The sequence below is a fragment of the Hermetia illucens genome, chromosome 4 (genome assembly GCF_905115235.1).
Source record: "Hermetia illucens chromosome 4, iHerIll2.2.curated.20191125, whole genome shotgun sequence".
Taxonomy (NCBI): domain Eukaryota; kingdom Metazoa; phylum Arthropoda; class Insecta; order Diptera; family Stratiomyidae; genus Hermetia; species Hermetia illucens.
The window spans coordinates 2812615-2840036 of record NC_051852.1 but is presented as its reverse complement, the minus strand read 5'-3'; the positions used below and the strand labels follow the sequence as shown (position 1 = coordinate 2840036).

General features: G+C 41.5%; 1 protein-coding gene across 1 annotated transcript in view; it reads left to right on the top strand.

The window, feature by feature from the left end:
• Window positions 1-501: 501 nt before the first annotated feature.
• Window positions 502-27422, top strand: part of LOC119655042 (putative metabolite transport protein HI_1104) — a 74667-nt gene continuing 47746 nt past the window's right edge. The window contains exon 1 of the mRNA XM_038060723.1: window positions 502-923. The gene's annotated coding sequence lies outside the window, so the exon portion shown is untranslated. The remainder of the gene's footprint in view (window positions 924-27422) is intronic.

The following is a 27422-nucleotide window of genomic DNA, read 5'->3' as shown; positions in this document are numbered from 1 at the left end:
GAATTTTATGAAAATCATTAACCCATATCAGAAATGTGAGACCTAGAAAAAAATTTCAAAAATCACAGCCTTATTTCCAGTTCAGGAAGAAATTTCCCACCCTGTAAATATGTAGGCATGGCTCCAATTGAAACAATCATTTGTACTCCACAAAAACATAGAACTTCGATCATTCTGCTTGATCGTGGTCAATCTTTTTCATCAACTACAACTTTCCTCAACTTGACTAGGGCGCAGCCAGCATCAAACACACTATACCGTGTTTGCACGCCGCGACCACAAAATTAAGACCCCTTGAAGTCATGTGGTCATCCGCAACATTCGTTATGTTGTAGTTTACACCGCACATCAACTTTTGTTATATATAAGTTGTTTTTTTTTATATTTTCCGCATCTTAAGACTTCAAACAACTACAAGCGCCTCTTCCAATCAAACCATAAGCATAGCCACTATCTGGCTCCAAACTTGAATTTTATAATACTCTGAAGTAGTGATGATGGAGCTGCTAGAATTATATGAAACAAACTTCTTCTGATCAGTTGTTTCTTTAGTCCGGAATCGATCAGACGGTGGCAAGCTCAGCTCTTATAAATAAATTAATAAGAATTAAATAGAACTTAACACATAGAAAGGGCTAAGATACCCTTTTTCGCTTAATATATACAAAATGATAGTTTAAAGACGAGCTGAGAGTTCTTATCTCTAAATAGTAATAATAATAGTGTTAAAAGAAATTAAAGCCTTGAATATATTTTTAAAAAAAAGCAGTTAGTGATCGATTCCAGAAAACAAAACCACGTTGTGATATCGGTTTCTCGGAAATTTAGATAGTGATTGTGCCAAAAATATAGAATATATATTTTTGGAAAAAAATCCTGGATATAAATTACTCCTCCTGCAGTCTCCTATTGGATCATTAGAGGTTTGTGCAGTTTTAGTTACATTTGTGTTAAATCTTTGAAAATGGTACTTTTTGGGAATGATAGTTCTGTGCTTAAAAAAATTTATGGAAATACCGTATTCAAGGACATCAGGATTTCAAGGCGAACTATCACTAGAAAAATACTATAGTTTGACGTGATCTTTAGAATTTAACGAGTTTTTGGAGAAAAATCCTTGACAATAACAACAAAAACTTAATTGTTATCTTAATTAAAAGTGACAATACTACCAATTTTATTAAATAAGAGATTGATGTTAAGATAGAGAGCAGACAATATAAAGTATTGCTAAATAAATCTCATTTATACTCTTAATTAGTTACACTCTTACCGTATACTTTCATCCGAAGTGATATTGCAACTATATCTATTATAGTATACCAAGATATTTCTATCTTTTACCATCAATATGCATGGAATTTTTTTAATCAATAATTTTTTATTGCCTGGCTGGATTACAAGTTTCGAAAAATGACTACTTCGGCAATTCTCATTTATTTTATTTTTCTACAAAATAAAAACTACTTTCACTCGAAACGAAGTGGAAAAAGATGTAGAACAACTAAAATGAAGAAGTTTCGGAATGAAGTTTTGATAGGATCTTTTGTATGTGTGCTATCTTCGAATAAGGAAAAAACCCATCATCCATGGGGGTTTTGTAAAAGAACAGGTTGCGCTGTTGGTTGACGCACGGAAGATTTTCAGGCTTCGAGTTTAAAATTGGCGAATGGTTGTGGGTTTAGATTGAAGTTTTTTTTGTTAGAATTATAGTTTTTATATAGCGTCGATACCCTAATCGGGAATTGAATTAGAAGTTACGCATTTGAAGAAAACATCAACAGATAATCTACAGACGCAGTTCCATTTAAACCTCGACGTTGTACCTCTTGTAATTAGCATAATTAGTATTCGTGAAGATACTTCTTTGCTCTTAGGCTATAATTTATTATCACTGTTTACTGCAGTACCATAAATCAATTATTATTATAATTTGCTTCAAGTTCAGTGATACTATCTGTTTTCGAACCAAATGGTTTCATCTACTGAAGAATTTATCTCTAAACCCTTGAATTGGTTCCCTCAGGCATTCAGGGAATAGTGCAGAAGCATTTTTTTGAAACTACTACTACGGGCCTAAGATAGCGAAGGCTTACAAGCTGTGCCAAGACAAGGTGAATTTGGCCCGCTTACAACAGCCCGAACACGAGAGCTCCTGTGCCAGACGCGTGCAAATACATTCAAGATTACGAAGGTCTGCACGGGGCACTGGCCCATAGGGGACCATGCCGCTAGGCTCGGCATACCCTACAACTCGCATTGCCGAAGCTGCGGAGAAGGGAGGGAAACCCTCATGCACTTTCTCTGCGATTGCCCAGCTCTGGCTAGAGTCAGGCTGCGGACACTGGGTAAACCATTCTTTGGGGACCTCAGAGAGATTTCTGGCTGCAGGGTCGGAAAGTTGCTTTCCTTTGTGAATGCTACGGGCTGACTCTGAAGATCCGAGCCGGTTGGACTCTGCTTCCCTGTTCCCATAACAACAGTCACGGTCTTAGGAGTTTGTGGCATCAAAACGGCGCACTAAAACGCTAATTGGGCTCCTCGGAGCGGCCACTGATACCTACCTACATTTTTTCTTAATAAATATGGACATCACAATTTAAAAGATACTTAACCTAGTAGGAACCTTAGCAGCTAGTTTAATCTAGAAAAGTTAACAAAAACCTCCAATCGTTATTGCCGGGATTTCTGGAATAGGGAGAGACGGGTGGATAAGGATGGGAAAGGAATTAGGAAGGAAAAGTGGGTTATGAACGGTGTAAGCCGCTTTGCTTGAGTGGAAGAACATATTAGGCGTAGAAGGGGCGACCTGTGTAGAGGACTACTCTACCTCCCCTGACGAAAAGACAGTTGTCACTTCTGTAGAAAAGGAGACCTTGTGGGAATTGATTCGAGCGGGGGAGGTTTTCCTCGCTGATTTGAAACCTCAGACACACTGCAACTAAGGACTTAGAGCGTAAAAGACATCTTTCAAGAAATTTGACCGCGTATCTAGCCAGGATCGTGTTGATGCGTGGTGTTTTGAAGGCTTCTTAGGGGATCTGATTGGACACACACCTGTTACCATTGTGACTTTAAATATGTCGGTAGAATGGCGGTGGATTGACCTCTCCTTGAGGCCCAGCCTCTTCATCCGATAAGGAGAGATGTCGATCCAGCTGGTGAAGCCGAAAGTCATTAAGGGTCGGATTAACTGCTTGTAGTAGAAAATCTTTACTTTTAGTGGGCTGGGTTTCTTAGAGTGGATTATGGGGTATAATAATCTGAAGGCGCCGTTTGCACGGTTTAGAACTTTATTGATACGAAGAATGTTGTTCAGATTCATCTTCATTTTTTTTACTTCAGGACTATTGTTTGACATTTCTGCAGGTTGAGTTTCCACTTAGTGAAGTAGCGGTAGAGCTCCTCTAAATATGAATTCAGACGGACCCCAGCGCCTGCTATGTCCCTCGTGGTGGTGTAAACGATAAGGTCCCCGGCATATTGGAAAATCTTGATAGGATTGGATGTGGAACTAGGTTTCACGATATCCTCGGTTAAAAGTCAGAAAACGATCACGGAAAGGATTGATGTTTGTGGGGCCCCAGGTGGACTGGTGTAAGGGGATGATAGTTGCTGGTGAACCTTTACTTCAGATTTCCGCCCTTCAAGAAAACTATATAGTAGTTTACAGAGGTGAAGATGAAAGTGTAATATGTTGCTTAGCTTATAAAAGAGTCCGTATTACACGCTGACTGTTTGGGTGAAGGACTCTGAGGATTGAAGGGAGTTAATTGATGCATAGACTTTAGCTTAAAAGCTTTAGTCAAGTATTTGAAGAGTAGATTGGTGGATTTTCGCAAAATGGTTAGCTAGGACGTCTGCTTTTTCGGGAGGGGATATATTTTTTGGAACGATTTCGTTGCGGGTATATTTGCTTGAGCTCCCTGTATATGTTTAAATTTAGCTCAATATTAGAAAGGCGATTGTGGAGGTTATTAGTATGCAGGGTGAAGATCCTTTCGCGGATTGAGGTGTCGTTCTTAAGAGAGGAGTACTGCGGGGAATACATATTCCTAAATAGTCTCCACCGTAGGGTTTTCTTGTAATTGATATCTGGAAGGATATCGTCCGGGAGGGAGATAAGGTTACGGAAGTTGAAGAAGGTCGAATTCGTCACATACTATTCGAATTGCCTCAATTGACGAACTGCGCTATCGATGGTATTGTTAGAAACTTTCTGATCCAGAGGGAGTTGAAGCTGGGGGAACTTGGTGGTGTTTGGATTAGGATTTACGCTGATGTTGCTGCTTATCAGTAAGTGGTCGAACTATGAGTGGCTATTCCTTACATTGTATGTAGTCCATGCCCGGCTAAAATGGAGATATTACGACTAGTGGGGAATGTGGTCAATCAGCGGTATTTTTTGCGACCATTATTATTGGTGTAGGAGTCCAACCAGGAAGTGTGTTTGGCATTTAAGTGGCCTTCTAAAATCAGAGACGACGATTTTCCAGTTGTGGCAGTTCGCAAAAGGATTTGAAACTGGATAGGTTGTTCGGATCAGAGGGAAACGGCTTATATAAAGCCGGAGTTGATTTCAATTGAGATGATGGTAACGTCTAGAGATTTAAGGGCATTGACGGGTATTTGTCCGAGGCCAGTATTGCGGTGCCTCCGACAAATGGTGCAGAAGTATTACTAATTCACTTATAGGTTTACATGGTCTGTTTTACAGTTTCCTGTAAAATATCACTAGTCCTATCATTAACTTTTTTTGGCCCCATTTACTTATGTAACTCTGTATTGTCGATATTCGGGACTGCGCAGGTGGTACTCGGTTTGATGACTATTGTCATTCTACCAACAATTATCCAACCGAAGACCGTATTCTGCAGTACTGGAAGGATCTTAGCAAAGCATATTTGCCTCAAACTTAATAAGGTGTAGTATATGTCTGCTCCGAGAAGTATGTCAATATAGCATAGATGGTTGAATTGAGGGTGGGCTAATTCAATATCCTTTGGTATAACAGAGCCTATTTCAGCTTACAAAGACTGTTCCGCTCCAAACGTCTCACCATAGGGTCAAAGCTCTTACTGTACAAGATAATGATCTTACCAGTCCTCATGTATTCCTCGGAAACTTGGGTTCTTAGCAAGAAAAATTGCGAAATCTTGGCCGCGTTCGGGAGAAGAATCCTCCGAAGAATTTTTGGCCCCCTATATGAGGATGGACGATTCCGTAGCCTACATAACGACGAAATCTATGACCGTCCGGTTGTGGATAAAATCCGGCTCAATAGGTTACGGTGTGCGGGTCACTTAATCCGTATGGATGAGGATGATCCCACCCGGAAAGTCTATAAGGGCAATATCTATGGTAGAAAAAGAAGACGAGGCAGATCCTGCCTAAGGTGGAGCGATGGTGTAGGTCAGGACGCCAGACAGCTTTTAGGGATATCGAATTGGTGGACCTCGGCGCAAAACCGGGATGTCTGGAGTTCCTTATTAAGGCAGGCCTAGACCGGATACCGGTTGTTGCGCCATTGATGATGATAGCCCAAGCGATGCTATACAGCTTATGGTATCTAATTGTCGTGTAAAGGTTGTTACCCTTGATTTTAGAGTTAACTTGGCCCTACGATTTCTGCTCAACTCCACATAGGTCTTGGTTTACTGGAGTTAGCCCCAGCTTATCTGCAGCAGGAGGACTACCAAACTCAAGAACGAAGTCGTCGCGGTGGATAAGGCTATTGAATCATTTGCTTCCGTAGCCATCTTAGGTGTATTCGATGTCGACATCCTGCTCCTCCTTGTTCTGATTACCAGACGATTTAAACGTTATATCACTGATGGTGGCGTCTTGAAACAACTTCCGAAGCTACATTGAGCGTTTTTATGTCCCTCACATAGACATTTCAGGCAAAGCTTTTTTTTGCAAAATTTAGCTGACTGATATCTGGTAGCCAGGGTGAGGGGGACGACGATTTGCACTGAAGCATTGCTCGTTTGTGCGGATGCATTGCATCCAATGCTTGGAACTGCCGTTCGAGGAATGATAAGAATTCGTCCAGTTTTTCCAGCTCCCGTGATGTGGGGTAGCATCTTTCTACGTTCAGCTGATGATTGGTTAACTCAAGCAGACATTGTTTTCATTACGCTAGATTATTTTGTTGCATGAGCTTATCCAGCGACGATGTTATCCTTAATTGTGGATTTTCGAACCCGGTCCTCAGGATCTCTCATGCCGCTTTCAAGTACCGTCAGGGATATGCGCGCGCCTTGAATTCTGTCCTCAATTTCAAAGCAGTTGTTGCCAGATCAGTTGATGAGTTTGACGAAGCTGTTTCCCGTATGTGGAGAGTGTATTGTCTTCACTTCGTAATAGCCCTAAGATTGCGCTTTCTGGACTCCACCAAAGCCGGCAATGATGTGCTCGATTGTGCGCACCCTGCACTGTTGACCAATATCGCCCGCGTAAAGGACCCGAAATCTTACGAAAAAAAGAGTGGGATCTATAAGATCACATGCTCGGAATGCACCGGCATATATATAGGTCAGACTAAGTGAAAATACGCTTCGAAGGATATATCAAAGCACTGATGAAGTGGTTCCCGAAATATCGGTATTTGCAAAATAAAAATCAACACTGGCGAACAGGAAAAACAAGTTTTTATTATTATATATATGTCAAAGAAGCTGAGCTAGGGGCAAAAAATAAAATATTTAAAGGAAAGGGAAAGATGAATGGAAAAAAGGCAAAAGAAAAACATCCTGGATCATTAGGAAAACCCTATATGGGTGGATATTATGGTGAAACAATGTCGTTTTCCTCGTTTCAAACTGCAGTTTGAAATTCCTACTGCGCAACGTCACTGGAGTGTCGTCCATTCTGCTAGTGTATTAAAAGTGGCATTGAAAGTTGCAACAGCAGAACTATTGGAGAGGGCTCCGAAAGACGAGTGAAATAATAATACTGCAGACATGGTATTATCATCAGCAGCTCAACAACTGACATCCAGTCTAGGCCTGCTTTAGTAAGGAACTCCAGACATCCCAGTTTTGCGTCGAGGTCCATCAATTCGATATCCCTTAAAGCTCTCTGGTATCCTGGCCTATGCCATTGCCCTTAAATAGGAAAGATTATCAACGGTTTCAAAGTTGCATTCTCCTGTCTTTGATTTTGTTGCTTCTTTAGTTTTTACTGATAAATTTGCCAACATGGATTTCGTCGTGCCTTCGTTTATATGCAGCCGAAGATTTTGCGTCGCTCGTCACCTGTACGGTCTGGATGAAGGCAGTTAATATATCTCGGGTTGTTCTTTCCATGAGGTTGTCAGCATTGGCCAAGGAATGGAGTTGAAAATGATGGTTCTTCTTACATTAATATCAGCATTACGGAACACACTTTTTCCAGGGCCAGGTTAAAGCGGATGTATGACAGGACATCTTAGTCGGTTGTTGATGGTGAAAGCTCGCAGAGTGGTTGCTTTTATCGGATCTAGCATATTGGTCAAGGTCAGTCAGCGAGGGATACATAATTATTTATGTCTGGGTACACTTGTTTAGTTTATACTAGGTTATACTATCATAGGCCGCCATGAAGTCGATGATAAAATGGTACAACTAATAACCATACTCCAACAGTCTTTTCATCTCTTGACGTACAGAGAAAATCTGATCTTTTATCGATTTAGCGGGAGTGCCTTTCCGTGAAGGATGCACATGGCTTTCCGAACTAGCAAGCTAATGGAGAATATCTTATAGATGGGACTCAGAAACATAACGACTCTATAATTGTTGCGCTACGTATTATCCCCCTTTTTATGTACCGGATAGATAATACCTCATTGCCAGTTATCAGGCTTTGATTCACTATCCAAAACCTTGAGCAAAATTGTCCCACTATTCGTCCTTCCATTGGCTTATTTTGCGGTTGCCTGGAATTTACTCACACTATAATTTCATCTCGTATTACCAACCTTAACCATTTAATTCATCGAATTATATATAGCTGTTAGCATCGCTTTAATGGGGCCTAGCACATCTATTGTTCCTATGCGACATCATTGCTGTTTCGTCAAAATGTGCTACAGCTTTCTCCAGATCTTTCAGAAAAGCGTGAATTACCCCTAGACGTCATGTGTTTCCAGGGCGTTTTGTTGTGGCCATGCTATGTATAGTATTATTGTATAGACAATTAGATGGTAATTATGGTTGTTGGTTGTATTGTTGTGAGAGTGGCTGTAATAGGAAGTCAACAATACCTGATCCATCAACAGGAGAGTGAAAATCCGGGGATTTGGTAATGGAGGCTTTTGCTGTAAAGTATCCCTGAAAAGAAATGGACGTTATTTTTGAAAAGCTAATCTGTAATTCTAAAGAGAAGTTTTTGAAATATTCAAGAACCAAAAGAATAAAACCCTGAAATGTAATTTCGGGGAAAGTTATCGAATCAGAATTTTAATCAGCCATGGACCGCTTCTTAGTTACATTCCAGGTAGAAAGAAATATCAGGTGATGCAACAATTCTTTAACAGTTGCCCCTCCCTCCCTCCCTCTCGGTGACGATATTCTAGCAGTCAGAAGTTTAAATTTATTTCCATTTATTATCGATTGCGATTTTGTTTCCTTTTACAAAGCAAATTCCGGTTTTAGTTCAGACGCATATCTCAGACACGTGATTTTGGCAAAGATTTCTGTGGTATCCAAATACCAAACAAGGCGACCCACATTTCCGAACTGCTAACAAATAGCCCAGCAAGCGCGTGTTGATGGGTATTTCGTTGGAGTTATAACCACGTCCTCCAAGCTTCATAGTCATTGCAAATTCAAAAATGGTATTATCGAGAATTATTACGAATTAAAAAGAAGTTTTTCTAATAAAAATGTTTTATTATTATTTCTTTTTATTATTATTATCAAAGTTTACAAAAAAAAACGCTTAAAGTCAACACTTCTATGGCTTTGAGTGAAGCTATTCAAATTCACAGATATTATATAATAAGGCAGCATAGCTAGTTACCTTCATCATGAACGAAGATATTTATATCTATTGAAGGGAATATAAAGCCCATAATGCGGATATCTGCAAATGCTTTGAGGTAAAATTAAATTCTTCTATTCTCCTCTAAAATCGAATAGTAACTAACACTTAAATGCAGACCACAGTTTTTTGCTTGTTGATTTCAATGGTCTCTATAAAAAGAGTAACCACTAAAAATAAAATCTTCTCATTACTGCAACAGTATTTACCAGCCATAGATACTATTATCAAATTATGTAAAAGGATTTACCGCAAACAAATTGTAATTCATAAAAGAATTCAGGAACGCATTTCCTATAATCACTTAATATCAAATTGATTAGAGATTTCACATTTGTGCATGAGTTTAATTTTCTCATTACTCTCAATACCGCAAATTCGTTACGCAAATGGCTTTCTCCAAATGGTGCCGCACAGTGGAAACCCCTGTATCCGTCACACAAATCTAATAGATACATTATAATATAGCGGACTTTCTGGGTAAATTTAATTCACAAGTAAAATTCCCAATTATCGTAAACATCACAAACGCAATGATTCATCAATTCTACGCTCACTCAATACTATAAGTTTGTAAGCTTCTGACATCAAAGGAAATTTCTCAAGCAGTAAATTAATCTTATAATAAGCTCCAAAGTATGTATCTTAACGAAATGATACTACATCTTGCCAACACGGAGATTGATAGTTCCATTTTACCGGCCTGTGAAATGTACCACGAAGCTCGTACTATTCGTTCCGCATATCAATCATCCCCAATGTCATTACCATCGTAGAGTATCTAAACTTGGTGTTGATTTGATACTATAGTTGTGAACGCTGGCATGCCAAAAGTTATGTGTTAAGATTTCATGACTTTCATATGAGTAAGTCACTGGTTTATCAGATAGTAGTTAACATGGGAGACTTAAACTAGCCTAGACCAAGTTACCGAGTTAGCATGAATGGATTAAGGGTGCGTTTATGACATGCGGGTCAATGATGCTTGTTCAATTGATGATGGATTTGTCAAATGTCGAAAGAATCTGTTTTGCAGCCAAGAAAAAAATTACCAACAATCACATTAATTGTATTACACAATAAATATCCGAGCCAAGTTAGGTGGCCAAGAAAATTTGCATCATTGGCTATGAGTTAGATTCTGCAATCAACATAGCGGATTAGCATTGATTGATTGAAATAGGTTTCTTTCAGTGCCATCCATCCATCCATTGGTCTAAAATACTATCAACATTCTTTCCAAGGGCGAATATGGAAACCTAAAGAAATATTTATGTTAAAAAGCTTTTTTATAAAAAATTCAACCGATTGTAATAGATATTCCTGGGTGGGCGGAAAACTGAGAATCCATCTTCTCCAAAAATCATAGCCTATAGCCTTCAATAAAACAAACTTTTCCGTGAAAGTTTAATCTGTGCGTAAAAACAGGAAACGCGTAGGCCAAAGTATTTACAAATGGCGCCCAACGTGGGGGAGAAAAATACAAGTGCAATGCTTCTGCTGCATTCACACATCCATTTCAATTTCAGCTGCGTAACTTTGAAGGTTACTAAAGCTGCTCCTCAACATAAAACCATTGTGTTGCAGACACTAAAATTAAATTTGGAACAAAGACTCAGTTTGAAGTCCTTGGGGTTGTTCATAATAAGCTTTAGGTGTAGTAGCAGAAACTCCTTCGTGGGTGATTTTGTGAATAAACAAGCTCTAATCGATAGTGACCAAATCTTTGTTCTGTTCGATAGTGAGGTACCTTGGTTTTGTGTTCGTTTAGTTTCTTTACTTTCTGACGTCGTCCTTGAAACAGAAACGAGCGGCAAACGATCAAACGACCGTGTCAGGAAGTAAGCAAAGTGAACAAAACCCATTGCTGAACTGGACAACTAAAGGAAACAATTGTTGACGTCACTGGTTTTCGGAAGTTCTCGTGGTCCCCGGGATATAGCATGCTATGAACTATTTTCTTTAAAGAAATCACTCTTCATATTAGTGCCATAAAAGTTTCAATTAAGGGAAATATCGGCATACTCGTCTTTCAGGCTGATCTGCTCCATCAAATCTATTTATATTTCCCTGTTCTATAAACTAGTTTGACCAATAGGGACTCTTGGGGCTCGAATCACGCTCCAGCCATCGACAGACTTCCAATATCGCCAGTACTTCCGTCTGGAATACACTGGCGAAACCTGGGAGACCATACGACTTGGATACACCGTGTGTATTCGAGAAAACCCCCGCGCCCACCCCATAGGCCATCTTTGATCCGTCCGTAAAGAATACCGTGTCATAGTCTTGCAACACGCCGCCGCTTTTCCACTTTGCCCTGGTTGGAAGGTCCACAGCAAAGTTTCTCGTGAAGTTCAGCTTGCGTGTGACATAGTCCGTGGGGGATGCCCAGATTTCTCGAGGTATTTGATCTAGAATGTTGCTGTGGCCGTAGGACTTCGCTGCCTAGCATCCGGACTCACGTAGTCTGACGGCACTGCACGCTGCAACATATTTGATGTGGAGGTCTAGGGGGGGGAGATGCAGGAGTACATTAAGAGCATCTGCCGGGCAGGACTGCAGAGCCCCCGTAGCACCTGCACACGCGGTTCTCTGAATCCTATTAAGCTTCGTTCTATTGTATTTCTTCTTCAAAGCCTGCCACCATACAATAGAGCCGTACGTCAGGATCGGACGCACTACAATGGTGTACATCCAGAGAACCATCCTCGGCCGGAGACCCCATTTCTTCGCAAAGGTTCTCTTACAGGCATAGAAGGCTATACAGGCCTTCTTAACCCTCAGTTCTATGTTCAACCTCCAATTTAGCTTAGGATCCAGGATTACACCCAGATACTTTACATTAGAGAAAAGAACCAATCTTTGTTCATTCAGCCGTGGTAGATGGAATTCAGGTATCCTTGCTTGGTGGTGAATAGCATCAGTTGCGTTTTGGTTGGGTTTATGCTGAGTCCGCATCTTGCGGCCCACAGGCACATCTTTCGCAACGCTCCTTCCATGATGTCGCTCATAATGGGCAGAAACATCCCTGATACTAATATCACCAAGTCGTCGGCATACGCCACTACCTTCACCCCGCTGCTGTCCAATGTACGTAAAATTTTGTCCATTACTATTAACCAGAGCACCGGTGAGATAGCACCACCCTGGGGCGTGCCTCTATTCACAGCTCTGGTCAAGTGGTTGCCTCCCAGATCGGAATGGATTATCCTGGTACTCAGCATGGATATAATCCAATGCGTGAGATACCCCTCCAATCCAATACCGATCAAGGCTTCCTTGATGGCGTTGGTACTGATGTTGTTGAAAGCTCCTTCTATATCCAAGAAGGCAGCAAGGGTATACTGCTTGTACTGCAGCGACCGCTCAACCGTGCCAATTACCTCGTGGAGGGCGGTTTCTGTAGATTTTCCTTTGAGGTAGGCATGCTGGGACTTAGAGAAACGCGTTCTCTCCATAATCGTCCTTAAGTGAATGTCCAGGACGCGTTCTAGGGTCGTCAGCACGAAAGAGGTCAGGCTGATTGGCCGAAAATCCTTCGCGGACTCATGACCTCGCTTGCCGGCTTTCGGTATGAAAACCACTCGTGCGCGCCTCCAGGACTGCGGTACGTATCCTAAAGTGATGCAGCTCCGGTAAATCTCAACAAGCCACGGCACAACCCTTTCCTGCTGCTTCTGTAGCATGACTGGCATTATGCCATCTGGGCCTGGAGATTTGTATGCGGAGAAGCTGTTTATAGCCCAGCCGATCCTATCCCCGGTAATTACCGATTTAATAGTCTCGCACAGCTGGGGTTGCCGCAAACCCTCCAAGCGAGGTTCTGACTCACAGTCCTCCTCGCTGGAGGGAAAGTGCGTTTTCACCAGCAGCTCCAAGGTTTCACTAGAAGATTCCGTCCAGGAGCCTTCCGACTTTTTAAGGAAGGATGGACTCTTATGTTCCTTGGACAGAATCTTATTGAGCCTCGCGGATTCACTAGTGCTTTCAATGCTCTGACAATAGTCTAGCCAAGACCGCCTCTTGGCGGTCCTGATGGCCGACTTGTACTTCTTTAGGCAGTCCTTATATGGCTGCCAGTATTTTTGCCTGTAGCAGATGTTGAAGATTTCTCGGGTCAGCTTCCTGAGACTAGAGAGATCTTCGTTCCACCACGGTAGCAAGGTCTTTTTGCTGTACTTAGCAGGGCACGAGACTTTGAAGGCGGTATCAAAAGCCTTCTCCAGAGCCCCGACCTTTGACTCCAGTTCGTCTGTCGTGCCAATCCTACCAATTTGCGCACCGGAGAGTTTGTTCTTAATTACCTGACCAAACTTTCTCCAGTCGATCCTCCGGGGGTCTCTAAAGGGCTTGGGAACCTCTGCGGCGAGATCTAGACTGAAGAGTATCCAACTGTGGTCAGAGAAGGATCTCTGGTCAGACACTCTCCAGTCCTCCACCCTAAGAATCCCGTTGTCTGTTATTAGGGTGATATCAAGGACCTCCTCCCAACCGTCACAGTCCTCCAAGCAGGGGAGATGAAAGGTTGGTGTATCGCCCCTGTTACACACCGATAGATTTGAAGTAATAATAAAATCAAAGAATGACTCACCTCTTTCGTTGATTTCGGAGCTGCCCCAAAGCGTATGCCTTGCATTTGCGTCGCAGCCTATCAGGTTGGCTTTCTTTGCTGTTATGGTGTTCGTCAGATGTTGTAGTTCTTCTGGCGGAGCTGATCGGTCATGAACCATGTACGCCGAGGAAATATACACGTTCTCTGCCCCCACCTGCTCCAGCTTGACCACAACTAGGTCACTGGAACTCAGGTCCGGTCACAGGAAAGCGTACAGACTCTTCCTTGCAAGAATACATGCTCTAGGTCTATCCTGATCAGCGTCTCCTGTGCTGTGGAATAAATTAAAATATTTGCTTTTAGAATGTACTGTAATCCTTTATTGTATTGTGGCTCGATTATCGTTATCCAATGTTGAACCAGATAATTTGAACCACTCCTTTACCTTCTTTCAGGTGCACCCAATCTTCTGCATCTTTCGCCATCAGATTTCTTACCGAATATTATTGCTAACACTCCGCCCCCTGTCTCCAAACCTACACTGTGTCAGATAAATTCCATTTTAATTTTTCGTCGGCTTCCATTATTCGATCCGACCACTCATTTGGCCAAATTGGGTCAAAATGAACCTCCAAGTTTAATACTACTATCCACAATGTTCACTTCAGGCACTCTTTGAAATTCAATTATCTTCCTTTCTACTTCGATAAGATGAAACAAAAGGGTTTGAATATGAATGGAAATTGAAAGTTAATATGCCAGCGCTGTTCTGTGGTATATCAACAATTTATACGGCTGGGAAGCCCGGAGATCCGCAAATTCATGAAATCCCATATCGTGACCAAAGTATGGAAGATCCAGGATGAATCACATTGTCCTCAGATGCAATATGCTTCAGGCACAATAGAGCGCGGTTTTCTACTCCCGTCTCGTCTGGTTAATCCAAATTCATCCAAATTCCAAGCAAGAATGATTAAATTCTCCCATTTCCCAGTTATTATTTAATACTTTTATCCCTTGCTTTGCGACGGGAAGCAACTGAACCGATCTTTCATTCATGATATGTAGCCAGTGGCGAAACAACCGGTATCTGGTCTAGACCTGTCTTAGTAAGGAGCTCCAGACATTCCGGTTTTTAGCCTAATTAGCTTTGCCCACATCTGGGTTTCTTTATGAAGTAAGATGTGAACTCTCGGACTTGACGGAAAAGTATGCCTGAAAAAGATGCCACATGGTGCTGGCACCACTACCATATAGTCAGAGCTCTCATCTCTCTGATAGCAAGCTCAATGGCACGATCACGATAAGGGCATACTATATTGCAAGACTTCGTGCAAGTTCAGTCAGAGCTCGGCAATCACATTTCTAAGAAAATTGAGGACGAATCACTTCGAATCCCGCATCCACCCAACCCACCGGCATCCTCTAACTCTTTCAATTCCGCAAATATTCGGTTGTTGCGTCTTGGAGAATTTGAATTTGCGCTGAAGGACAAAGACATGAGACCCCGACATAAGTTTCAAAGTAACCAACACTATTGGTGATGATGCCGTTGTGCTGGAAAGTGCAACAATGCCATGGTGCTAAAGGTCACTTCACTTGCGCAATATTGACGTTGCAAGTTAAGCATTGACTCTATTACTCCGGTAATCCCACTAATTGCAAAAAAAAATTTACCCATAAACAGGCCTGACTAACCTCAAAGCGTCGTTAATTTTTTGGCCTTGGACTTCGTAATCGATACAGGTAGGATATGTCCTCTCTCGATCGCAGCATTTGGGTACCGGTTAATTCACCTCGACAACATACCCTTCATACGGGTTGACAACAAACTCCGGGGGTATTGGTTTACTTTCCCTTTAGCACCTGCCCTGTCCTGCTCTTTTTTCTATATATATATATAAATCAACCCTCTTCCCTTACTTTCCTTTGCAGTGGTCGGTTTCCTTGTCTTCATTTTCTTTCCCTGTTGAACACAGACACTGTTTTGCAACTTTCGTCCTGCAATAAACGCGTAATAAATCATTACAAATCAAAAAACCAAAAATGACTGACGGTTTCGTCCAGAGCAGAGGCAACTCTTTAGACGCTGCCTCACCTCTGCCCTGGGAGCCCATCATGTGGATGTGGACTTGTGGATCCCGTTTATTATAAAGAAATCATTACAATTTATCAAAATAAGCCTCCGTCCGACCCTAGATAGGAGAAATTGTCAACGGTCTCAAAGTTGTATTCTCCTATCCTTATTCTTCTTCATGTTTGTGTTTGACCAGTGCGGTTTGATGTTGTTGGTTGATTCGTCTTCGGTGCTGATGTTGCCACCATATATTTTGTCTTGCCTTCATTGATGTGCAGCCCAAGATCTCGCCATAATCGCCGCCTGCTCGATCTGGATGAAGGCAGTTTGTACATCTCGGGTGGTTCTCGGGTGGTTCTTCCCATGATTCTATTCTCTTCTTTTTCTTCAGCCTTTGTCCCGTTCACAAGCGGGGTCGGCTCGTCGTGATCGGCTTCGCCATTTGGCTCTATCTATTCTATTCTATGGTATATCACCCAATTATGACTAGGAAGCACGCAAATCTGGCAAATTTATAAACCCTGACATCGCGATCAAAGAATGGAAGATTTATTACTAATCACATTATCCTTAGACCCAATATGCCTTAGGTGACGAGGAAGCGCGGTTTCTTATACTCTTCCACTTTCTGCTAAATAATAAGCTATTTTTCTCGACTTGCCTTAGTAAGGAACTGCAGACATCCCGGTTTTGCACGAATGTCTACCAATTCGATATCCTTAAAAGCTATTTACCATCCTGGCCTACGCCATCGATCCAACTTAGGAAGGATCTGGCTCTTCTATCATAGATATGGCCCTTATAGACTTTCCGGTTTCGATAATCCTCACCAGTTCGTATCTGGTGACCCGCCCACCGCACCGATTGAGCCGGATTTTATCTACAACCAAGTGGTCGTGATATCGCTCCTAAATTTCGTCGTTATATACGCTACGGAAGGTTTTCCGGATAGCTCAGTAGTTAGAGCACAAAGCTGTCAGGGGGAAGTCGTGGTTCAAATCTCACCGGCAGTCGGATTTGGATCGCAGCTTGACAGCGGATACCAGTCGTCTCAGCTGTGATGAGTACATGAGGTAAATCAGGGTAACAATCACGAGCGAGCGCAATGCTGACCACATTGACTCATAGAGGGTGTTGTAATCCTGTAGTGTACGGTTACGGTCTTCAATGAAGTGCTCTTAGACACTTCAAAGCCCTAATTCACTTTGGATTGTTACGCCAACGATTATTATTTTCCGAGTTGTCAAAATTTCGGCAGATGCCGCATCTTACCTAATACTAGCACTAAGTGCCAAGCATTTAAGCAAGGGTTAGCTTCCTCCAAACTACAATTTTTAGTTTTAAATGTAAATATATATTTCGGGAGCGACTTACCCCGTTTATCAGTACAAAGCTATTAGCTTTGTAGGAACCGACACTATCGGTGCTGAAGCCGTTGTGGTGAAGAGTGCAACAATGCCAAACTGGAAAAGATCACCTCACTTGCGCAACGCTGGTCTTATAAGCTCAACCATTGACTCTGTTACCCCACTGCTCCCACTAATTGTAAAAAAATTACCCATAAGCAGGCCTGACTAACATTAAAGTATTGTTAATTGTTTGGCCTTGGACTTGGACGGAATTTTTTAAAGACAATTGATACAGCACAACCACGCATTAACGCAACCTGGATGAAGTGGCGTTCCACAACTGGTGTTCTTTGTGATCGACGTATCAACGAATGTCTTAAATCTAAAATTCACCGCAATGTCGTCCGTTCAGTCGCTCTCTATGGTTCTGAGTGTTTGCCGACTATAAAAGACAATGAACGGCGTCTTGCGGTAATGGAGACGAAGATACTACGTTGGACTAGTGGCGTCACACGTTTAGATCACATCCGAAATTAGGATATCCGCGATCATTATGGGGTTGCGCTGACCGTGGAAAAGTTGCGAGAGAGGCGTCCTCGATAGTATGGTCACGCAATTCGTGCCAACGAGAATTCACTTGCCAAAATTGGTCTGAACATCGAAGTCAATGGCAAACGACCAAAAGGCAGACCTAAACAACGGTGACTTGATACGCTTGATGCCTGAAAGCCAGATCAGGCATTCGATAGAGCCAAATGGCGAAACCGATCACGACGAGCTGACCCCGTTTGTGAACGGGACAAAGGCTGAAGAAAAAGAAGAAGAATTGATACAACACAACCAATTAGATGAGATATTTCCTCCCTTGATCGCGGCATTCGGATATCAGGTAATTCGACTCGACCTCAATACTCATATTATACTGCAATAATTAGGTAGAGACAGCACAATGGATTCGTTTGCACGCTTTGCTCTTCACTGGGGTTTATTGGTTTACTTTGCTTTTAGCACCTGCCTTGCCCTGCCCTTTTTTCTACACTATCCACCGCTTCCTTTCAGCAATTTGAACCCTCACGTGTCATCATACCGAAAATTCAAGTATCCTTTCCTATGCGCGTGTCGCACCGGATTTTGAACATTTCATTAACAGAGGTATTCGCGCAGTCCTACCAAACGCTAGCTAAACCGGAAAGTAAAAGTAGAAAAAACAACGGCTCGACCGTTAAACCGCAGGCAAAAATGATCGATTGAAGGGGGGATCCATGGCGGAGCACACCCTCGATCAATGTTCCTCCTGCCTCAGATTTGTCGTGTTGCTATGCCTTGAAGTTTCCTCCCTGCCTTGGCATCCTCAAACCATTCTATTGGAGGGATAGATAATAATTTGAAAAATATAAAATAAAAGAATGTTGTCTCAGTTGGCGACGACGCGCAAAATGGGACGCCAAGCCTTCAAACACATTAACACTATTCCAGACCCTCGCCGTATGATGCACTACAATTCACATGAGCCAATCGTATATTATATCAACTAATTTCAGATCTCCGTTAGAATTCCCATGTAAACTCTTCGATTGCTAACCGTCAAGCTGTGACGCTCCTTTCTGTTCCTGCTGCATGAATCTGAATCTTTTAGTTTTGTCCAGTTTCCCGCTGAATTCCTGCTTCAAAGGACAAAACTCAATTCCTCGGAGTCACTTTCTTTCAGCCATGATCGCAGCACATCTTCCTCCTCCACAACCCAGAATCGCTCTCCATATGTCCAGCTAATCAGCTGCCCATCTAATCAGCCGGTATAGGTCCGTTTCATTTCTGATTCTGCCGACCCTGGCCTTGAAATTCAAATTCAACGTCGGTTCAAATTTTTGCTTGCCTAAAGGCATGCGCATTCGCTCTAGCTCAGGTCATCCGTTGTGTTTGTGTACATTCAATTTTATGTAACCGGGGCAGGGTTAGGTACCAGCGAAACAGGTTAGCGTACATTTTTCCCGGTTAGTGTTCGATTGCAATAATGAATTGTTATTAAATTAAAATCGAAATTTCTTCAAATGAAATTGGATTCTTGAGTTTAAGGGAAAGCGACCATTTGTTATGTTTTTTTTTCTTGCGCATTTATCCTTGGTGGTCGAATATGCGCAATGATTTTTCTCCATCAGAAATTTCAAACAATGTGCTGCTAGTTGAATCTTGAGTCTTCTTGGTCCAAAGTAACGTATTTATCCAAGATGCGTTTTAATTAGATAACGCCTGATAACTAGAAAAAAAAATACTTGATATAAAAAATATGACCCATATCTCCTCCGTGCATAGATAGACCCTTAACTAAACCAGCACAAACAGTAACATAAGCTCTTATTGAAAGTGCAAGTACTCGTAAATGGAGGCTTTGAACTCGGCTTAGTTGACATCAAATCTGTAAGACACACTCATGTTCACTACGGATACTGTGAGCTTGCAAACGGACAGCAACGGCGCTGCGCCAAGAGCCACATGCCAAGCTGGACAGTATCTTTAGTTACAATAGTATCTACTTCCACTAGAGAGACATATTAGCACTTGTGAAAGTCTCACCGGAGGCGTTACTTTGCTTTGTTCTATTCTCTTGAGATTGATTAATTTTTTAACTAATGGTGGGAATTTACATGTCAAGGTGTTTAATGCATTTTCAATATTTAATTAGGAACAGAAGATGTGGGTGGAGAGGGAAATAAATCAAAGGGGGTGGATGAACGTTTGATGAAGTGTGACTACGAAAAGTTCCCGGCAGTTGAGGTGGAAAATCTTTTCCTATATTTTGTTTTAAGCATGCATGCTGGTCTATCCAGATTCATTTTATTCCAGATATTTGTATCTGGTACTAAGAAAAGTATCTTTTCTTTTTTTAGTGACAGATACAAATCTGATTTTAATTTTTAACAGAACAGATCTATTATAAATGTCTCTATTCCATGTTTTCGAAATAATCAAAGAGTATCTCATTTAATTAAAAGTTTTTACGAAATTTTTAATCGTTTCCATCCAAACTTTTCTTAAATTTAATTTTCTAAGCGTCATGAAAAAATTTCCCTAAAGTAAACAGACGCTTTGTGGTATATGTGCTGATGAAATGCTTCTGACGAATGAGTAATTCATCATTTTTGAAAGTAAATAAAATACATAAAAACTACTAATTGAGTGTTTTGATTAATACAACAAGTTTATTAATTAAAAATATAGTCAGATTGTTTTCATCCCCCGGAGGTGACGTCTGTTGAACTAAAAATATATTCTACATATGTTTAAGAATGTAATTACTGCATTAATATGTGTACGCATTGTTGGTAATCAGATGCTTGTTATTTATAAAACATTATTCTAAGAAAAGTGATGGGGCAACTTTTGGATAATTATAAATTTACATAGGGGCTAATTTAAAAAATTCGTAAACGGCACCTTGAATTCAATGTCAATATTACAAATGAATGACAGATGTGTACATATGTATTAAGTAGTATGTATTATTTATATTTTGTGTACATATGTTTACGCTGAAAAGTCTGGTATTTAATTTTAGTTCTGAAGTTATGTATCTATTTGTTCTGAGGTTCATTCCATTAAAGATCAGAACATAGAACGAGCCCACTTTTAACTATTCAAGGGCGTTACTTTGCTAAAATGATTCGTAAATTAGTTTCCACGTAAGAGGAAGTAAAACACAATAGGAAGTATTATAATTTATGCTAAAATCTAATATTGATTATTCAACATTTGATTGACTTATCAGCAAACCAAGCTCAGAATTGGACTTGGAATTTTGGCTTTTATTGATATTCTATTCGTAAATAAAAAGGTCAGATTTCACTAATATGGAAATACGGGCACATGAAATTAATATTATAAAAAAATAATAAAATAATATAAAAATAATAATACAAAATGATCCAAGCCATTTGCTACCCAAAATAAAATATCAGCGAGGCTTAAGGAATTCAAACCAATCTATGTAGAGACTAAAAACATTGTTACAAATACGCAAGTCATTAGACCCGCACCCTGCGGATATCCACTTCTGGTAAGAAAGGAACCGGTTCCCATTAAATTCATTGTTACATATTCACAAAAAAGCTTCATGACTCCACAAACACGTTTTATCCTAATCGGAAACTAACCACAATATCTAATGAAACCATACACAAAGCTTATAGTTCAGCCAGAAAAAAGACACAGACATGTAGATACTTTTTTTCTTGTCTTTTCGTAGCAATACAACTTTCAGACACTCTACAAACTACAATCACGTGTGTGGAATGTTATCACATTTACTTTCACGCTAGAAGTACTTGTTGAATGCTAATTTATTTAGATTATTCATAAAAGGTGGTCGTCCTTGGTAGCTTATCAGATTCGGAAATGGTTTCGCGAATGTTGAGTGTATCTGAGCGCCCGCTTTGGTGCTATGGAATTCTTCTTGGTTACGCCTAGTTGGATATGCACTTTGTTTTCTGGTTTATAGTATTTAAGGGGATTTGCAATGATAATGTTGGATATTAAAGAAGAGCCACCCCAAGATACAGAGACTACTGGAAAATTTTGAAAAAGGAAGTGGTTTTCTGGATGTTTTAAATCGCGTCACATTATATTTGAACGTAGCGCATACAATCATAGCTCTTCTCTTCATTTTATTATAATTGAGGAAAAACAGCTCATTTTCATCCATTATAATTCTACTTATTTATTTATATATCTTATTTGTCTCCAGTATCCACCAATATATCCGATATTTAGATATTTTCCCATGATTTTCTATACTAATGACCAAACAGATACAAAGATGTAATCTTCTGTTGTCAATTTTTGCCTTGTAATCACCTTCTAAGTACTTATTATTTGCTTCATTTATAATAACGTACTTTTTCTAAGCAAGCTGTATATTCAGGTGTCAGATACAAGGTTTTTTGTTGGCAAACCATAGCAAGTGGGAAGCCAATTGCGGCGTTTGCCGATATTAGTTCTTAAAGCAATTACAAGACGTATGATTTAAAGGTCTTAATCAAGAGCACAAGAGGTTGTTACGTTTTACATATTTCATTTGAATTTATTAATTGAAATACCAATCATTCTTATTAATCGATATGGTATATCCATAATTAGATATTCGTGAGAGAATACCAGCCTTCAATCAAAATATTTACTTTCATTTTCATTTCACCTCTAAAGAAAGTTCCAATGGGAAGTTATGCTCTCCTCCTGAGTTTCCTTAGTTTAGGAGGGAGGAGGGTACAGGCAGGCTTCACCTGTATATAGCTCGTGGTTTATATGCATTGGGTACGCCCGATATTCAATTCGATGTGACACTGATATTCAGCAGCAGTCATTTGATTGAAAGGTGAAATTTGCTCAAATATAACCTTATTGATACTAGTAAGATTTCCACCGAATTTTCCAGTATAGAGCTAGGGTGAACTTCAGGGGTGTTCGTGCCGTGACGCCACATGTTTTCATTCTTGAACTGCTGGTGGTATAGGAAGTAACTGAAAGCCTGCTTGTTACCGATTTGGAGAGCTTACCTGTCTGGAAGATTTCATTCGGTTCTCCATTGCAGGTTGAACCACTGGCTTGGCCGAATTTTGGAATGTCTTTCTCCGGAGTGAGTGGCGAAGGCTTCCGGTTGTTGGTCGGAGATTCCGCTTCTCTTCGATGTTGTCGGTCTTTGCGTTAGCAGATTTGAGTCGATCGATAGATATACGTTCCCTGATACAAATGTTTGAGTATTTTCTTCAGACCGTCGTTAGGGATGAAAATATGGCTGTTACCATACGAATCATTCCGCCAAACGTATGCCCCTTTATCATATCGTCTGTATATTTTTCCTGCCTCAGCCCGCCTTCTCTGTACGAGGATTTCTTCGGCAGATTATCTGAGATCTTAATTGTTTTGTTCCCCTCACTTCTTTTCATCCTCTGTGGCGACTTTAATCTTCCCTTACTCTCCTGGCCTTCTCCCCCTTCCTAATAACTCCACCTATCCTTCCTTCCTTGGTCCACTTTCATGTACACCTGTGCCGCCCTTCAGTTTAACCTTTCTAGAAACCACTTAGATTGCATTGTTGACTTTGTCCTCTCTAACCTGTTGCCTTACGTTGCTCCTAAGCCCATCAGTCTGCTCTCGAGTTCAATGCTCAGATACCACTCTTCTGTCCCGCGCAAGCCTTCCAAGTTCAACTTTCCTTACGAACTTTCGTAAGGGAAACTTCAAAGGTCTGAACCCAGCCTTGGCGGCAATCAACTGGGTTCCCCTTCCCTCTCCATTATCGTGTGACCAAAACCGTGTTACTCAACACCTTCTATACCTATCTGATCTGTTTCCCTGTTACGTCCCCTCCTCTCCTAAGTGGTTACACTCTTATCTTGTCTGGTTCACCACTGAAGTCCACAAAAACTTCGTCAAAGACACACTGCGAGGAAGAAGTTCCTGTCTTCTATAACCTATGCTGACTTAGTTTTCTTTTTTCAAGACTACGTTCCTTGTTCAAATCCTTAATACGTAAGTCCAGAAACGAGTATTTGGCCAGTGTTGAAGACTCAGTAAAGAGTTGAAACATCAAACCTTTCTGTTCCCACATTCGCAACTCCGGCTGTCCTGCCCAAGTATCCCCTCCGTCCATTAAATTCTCTGGCTTCTCAGCTGATTCCTCCCAACTATTTTCTTATTTATTTTGCCTCTACTTTTTCTCACTCTATGCTCTTCCTCCGCATCCCTCCGGCTAGTGGATGTGGCCTCCGCATCGCCTACCATTCCCCTTCTTACCCCTCTCCTTGTCGAGTATCTTACTGGCGAACTTGATGCCAATATCGGCCCTGGCTGTGATGGTCTTCTAAATCTCTTTTTGCTCAAAACTGATCAGTCCATCCTCCTCCCCCTATCTCCTATTTTCAACAAAATCCTCGGAGAGAATCATTTTCTCGGGTTGCGAAAAGAGGCTCTTATCATCCCACTTTCCGAGAATTACCACCTCATTTCCCTCTTCTCCTTCTGTCCCAAAATCTTGACAAGATCTGTCGGCGACTGGTTGTCCATCCACTTTGGCTACCACATATTGAAACAGCAAAACGGCTGCGTTAAGCGTAGGTCCTGCTTCCAACCTTCTTGAGTTTACAAACTTTGTCGCCACATGTCTAAATACACGGCAAAAAGTACATATCATTTACATTGACTTCGCTAAAGTCTTCGACACTGTAAATCACAAGATACTTCTATCCAAACTCTCGTCTCCAAGTTTTCCTATACAACTTGCTTTATGGCCTGGCTCTTACCTTTTCAACCGATCCTGCCACGTCTGTTTTGACGGCTGCACTTCCCGCTTCTTCTCCCCCTTCTCTGGCGTCCCACAGGGATCCATTCGGGGTCGGTTCTTATTTTTATTTCGGTGTCATATCGGTGTCAGTGTCTATGAAGAACCCTGTTTTCGTAATTTTGTCAAAAATTAACTGGCAGCATGAGGACGATTAATCGAGTTTTTTTGCCACCATGAACGACTCCTGATGGCGTTTTCTGTAGCTCAGTTACACAGTTACGCGCGTTTGGTGGCTTTTGCATTAAATTTTTAATGAACCCAGCACATACCTTGAGGGCGAGAGCTCTAGCGCTTACGCCAGGAAGAATTCACGCAAGATTCAGATTCTTATTTGACTGGTTATAACGCCGTTTGCAACTCTCCAAGTTGGCTTGGTAATTCTTGGACTCGTCTCGCTAAACAGATTTCTGCTGCTGAGGGTGAGGATGTTGCTATGTCTGATGTTACTTCCACGATGCTTGGCGAACGCCATGTCATCTAAGTCGGCTCCAGTTCATAGTGGCTGACCATCTATCGTCCCCATAATGGGCAAAAGAATAGTAACTAATTAAAATGGCTCCCGACTTCATGGTTCGGATAAATGTCTGGATGTAGTTAGCACCGCAACAGTACTAACCGTGACCTTTCCTTTGAAATTCTACATGCTTATATTCGATGAAAAAATTGACATCCCCCTGTTTATTGTATGGAGACCAGCTTAACTTCAACGTAAAATAATGTCACTCGTTTCATGTGGGGGGGCTTTACATTTCCAAGTTTCTTCCCAAATTTCATGCCAATTGGTGTAATCGTTTATGAGAAAAGTTCATCTGACAGCAAGTGACAGTGAGGGAAGAGCGAACAGTGTTGCGCAGATAAAAAATGCATGCAGGTGGGAGAGAACCGAGTCTCTCTGCATTTAGCTCGTATAAGTCTATTGTACTGGACTCTCCGTCTGGTGCTCAGAGGTGACGGTGAGGAAGACGGGGCGGCAACCTTGTCGGCCAAACCAAAACCAAGTGACCGAGGAGAACCTCCATAGTGGTGGCACCGAGAGACGCTGTAGTCACTTTGGCTTGCCGGCCGTGATGCAGTAGGCGAATGCTCCAAAAGCCTAATCAGGGCGATCAGACCCGAGTCTGCATCGGGACTCATCTGAAGTGGCAAATTGGTCACGAAACCTTACCAGGGGTATAATGGTACCATGGAAACCGGGATAGCTCCTGGACTCAAGGACAACCGCAAGGTATACCAAGCTACCAAAAACATGCTGAGGGACAATAGAGTCCTCTATAATATGTCGCAGGAGGAGGAAAGATGTCTCAAGGAAAAGCCTAAATCAGTCGTTCCACGTGAAAAGAGTCCGAAGGAAAAATGCTGATCCCCTGGGGAATAAGCTCGCGCCCAGGAGAAAAAAGGTCGTTAGCAATTCTAAAGAACGGAATTAAAAGCACGGAGGGTAGAAAACCTGAGTCCCAAATAGGAGTGCCAGGAATCGAAGTGAGACAATTCAGAGCAGGGTCATCCCTGTAGATCCTGTGTGCTGTCCCTTGTTGAAAATCATATCGGGGTGATTCCCCCAGCAAGAAACGGGTGCTGACACCCTTCAGAGATCTCTGAATATGACGGTAATTCCTAAATGAGCCATCATCGTATTAACCCATATGTCGATCAGATAATTTTAGTAAAGTGTTGGAGCAAGTAATCTATAATAGGTTTCTACGATTGTTGAGAGGCAAAGAGGTTTTTTAGATCGGCAGTACGGGTTCTATAAAGCCAGATGAACCATTGACACTACCAAATTCGTAACTGCTTTGGCTGAGAATGGAATTCACATAAAGGGAAGTACCAGCAAATAAAATGAAAACTAGAGACCACAGCCTCAAAATTATGCTGACGATTTCAACGCGTGGGTCTTAGACTGGGGAAGACATTGTCTGGCTGGTGAGTAAATACTGCACCCACAGTGAATACTAGGCCATCTTTTTCGACATCAGAAACAGGGATCCGAAAGTCGAGTGAACAACAGAAGTGGAAAAACCGGGATAACTGAGTGGTCCACAGGAGCTCATGGAAAATGAGTCAACTATGTCAGCGGGTAACTGAGGCATGGAACTCCACAATGTCGCGCCTGAAGTTTCATCATCGTAGGAAAGGAAACTATCGGTGGAACCAAGAAATCTCGCTGTTGAGGGCATTGTGACTGCGATCGCGGAGACTTTGCCAAACTACAAGAGGAAAGGCAGCCTTAAGAAGGCTATACGGGAAAGTAAGCGGAATTGTTATAAGTAGTTTTGACTTGAGGTAAATACGAATCTGTTGGGCAGTGCTTACAAGGTTATCATGAACAAGATTCGTGGACAAAACTCACAGCAAGTGACGTGCCCGCAACTCTTGTTTAAAATGATCGCAAGGCTTCCCGCAACAGGAAGCAAGTGGGTGAACTGCCTTTGTATGTGAGTACAGCTTGGCTATTTGCGGTAGGCGCCCTAGTGGGAGTTTCATGGGGGTTGTGGTTATGCTCAAGCGAGGAGAAACCTTCGGGCCTCGGCGGGGTGTTGCGTTTCAACACGGGTGCCGTACTCCTTAGTTCGGTAGAGATTTAGGTATATCTTGCATCCATCAGTATGAATATATGTATAGACTGGCACCGTTGCTGCTTGTCTCAGCGGGACTTTGATTGTGATCACAAAATCAATCCGTGTCCTAAAAAGACCGTGGGATTAAGTCTTCCAGACAGGTGCTCACGTAAAATCCTCAAGGACTTAACTGGACTCTCCGTCGAACGGAATATCCCACCTCAAATGGAGTACCATAAGATAGTTGCACCTTTGTAAACATCAATATCAGTTATTATACTGAAAAGGGATCGTGAACAACAAATTTTAGTAGAAGGAGAAGCGGTCGTCAACCTTATGTTACCAACCACACAAGCAGAGCTGGTCTTAGAAAAATTGAAAACTTTTACATTTCAGGATAGTCCGGAACTAAATAACGAAGTTGAGGTCCAAACGAGCTACGTTACAGGAAGGAATAGACCCTTGGCACTTCTACAGTGCATACGCCAATTTATAAGAATTCTTGTTTTTTATGCCCAGCACA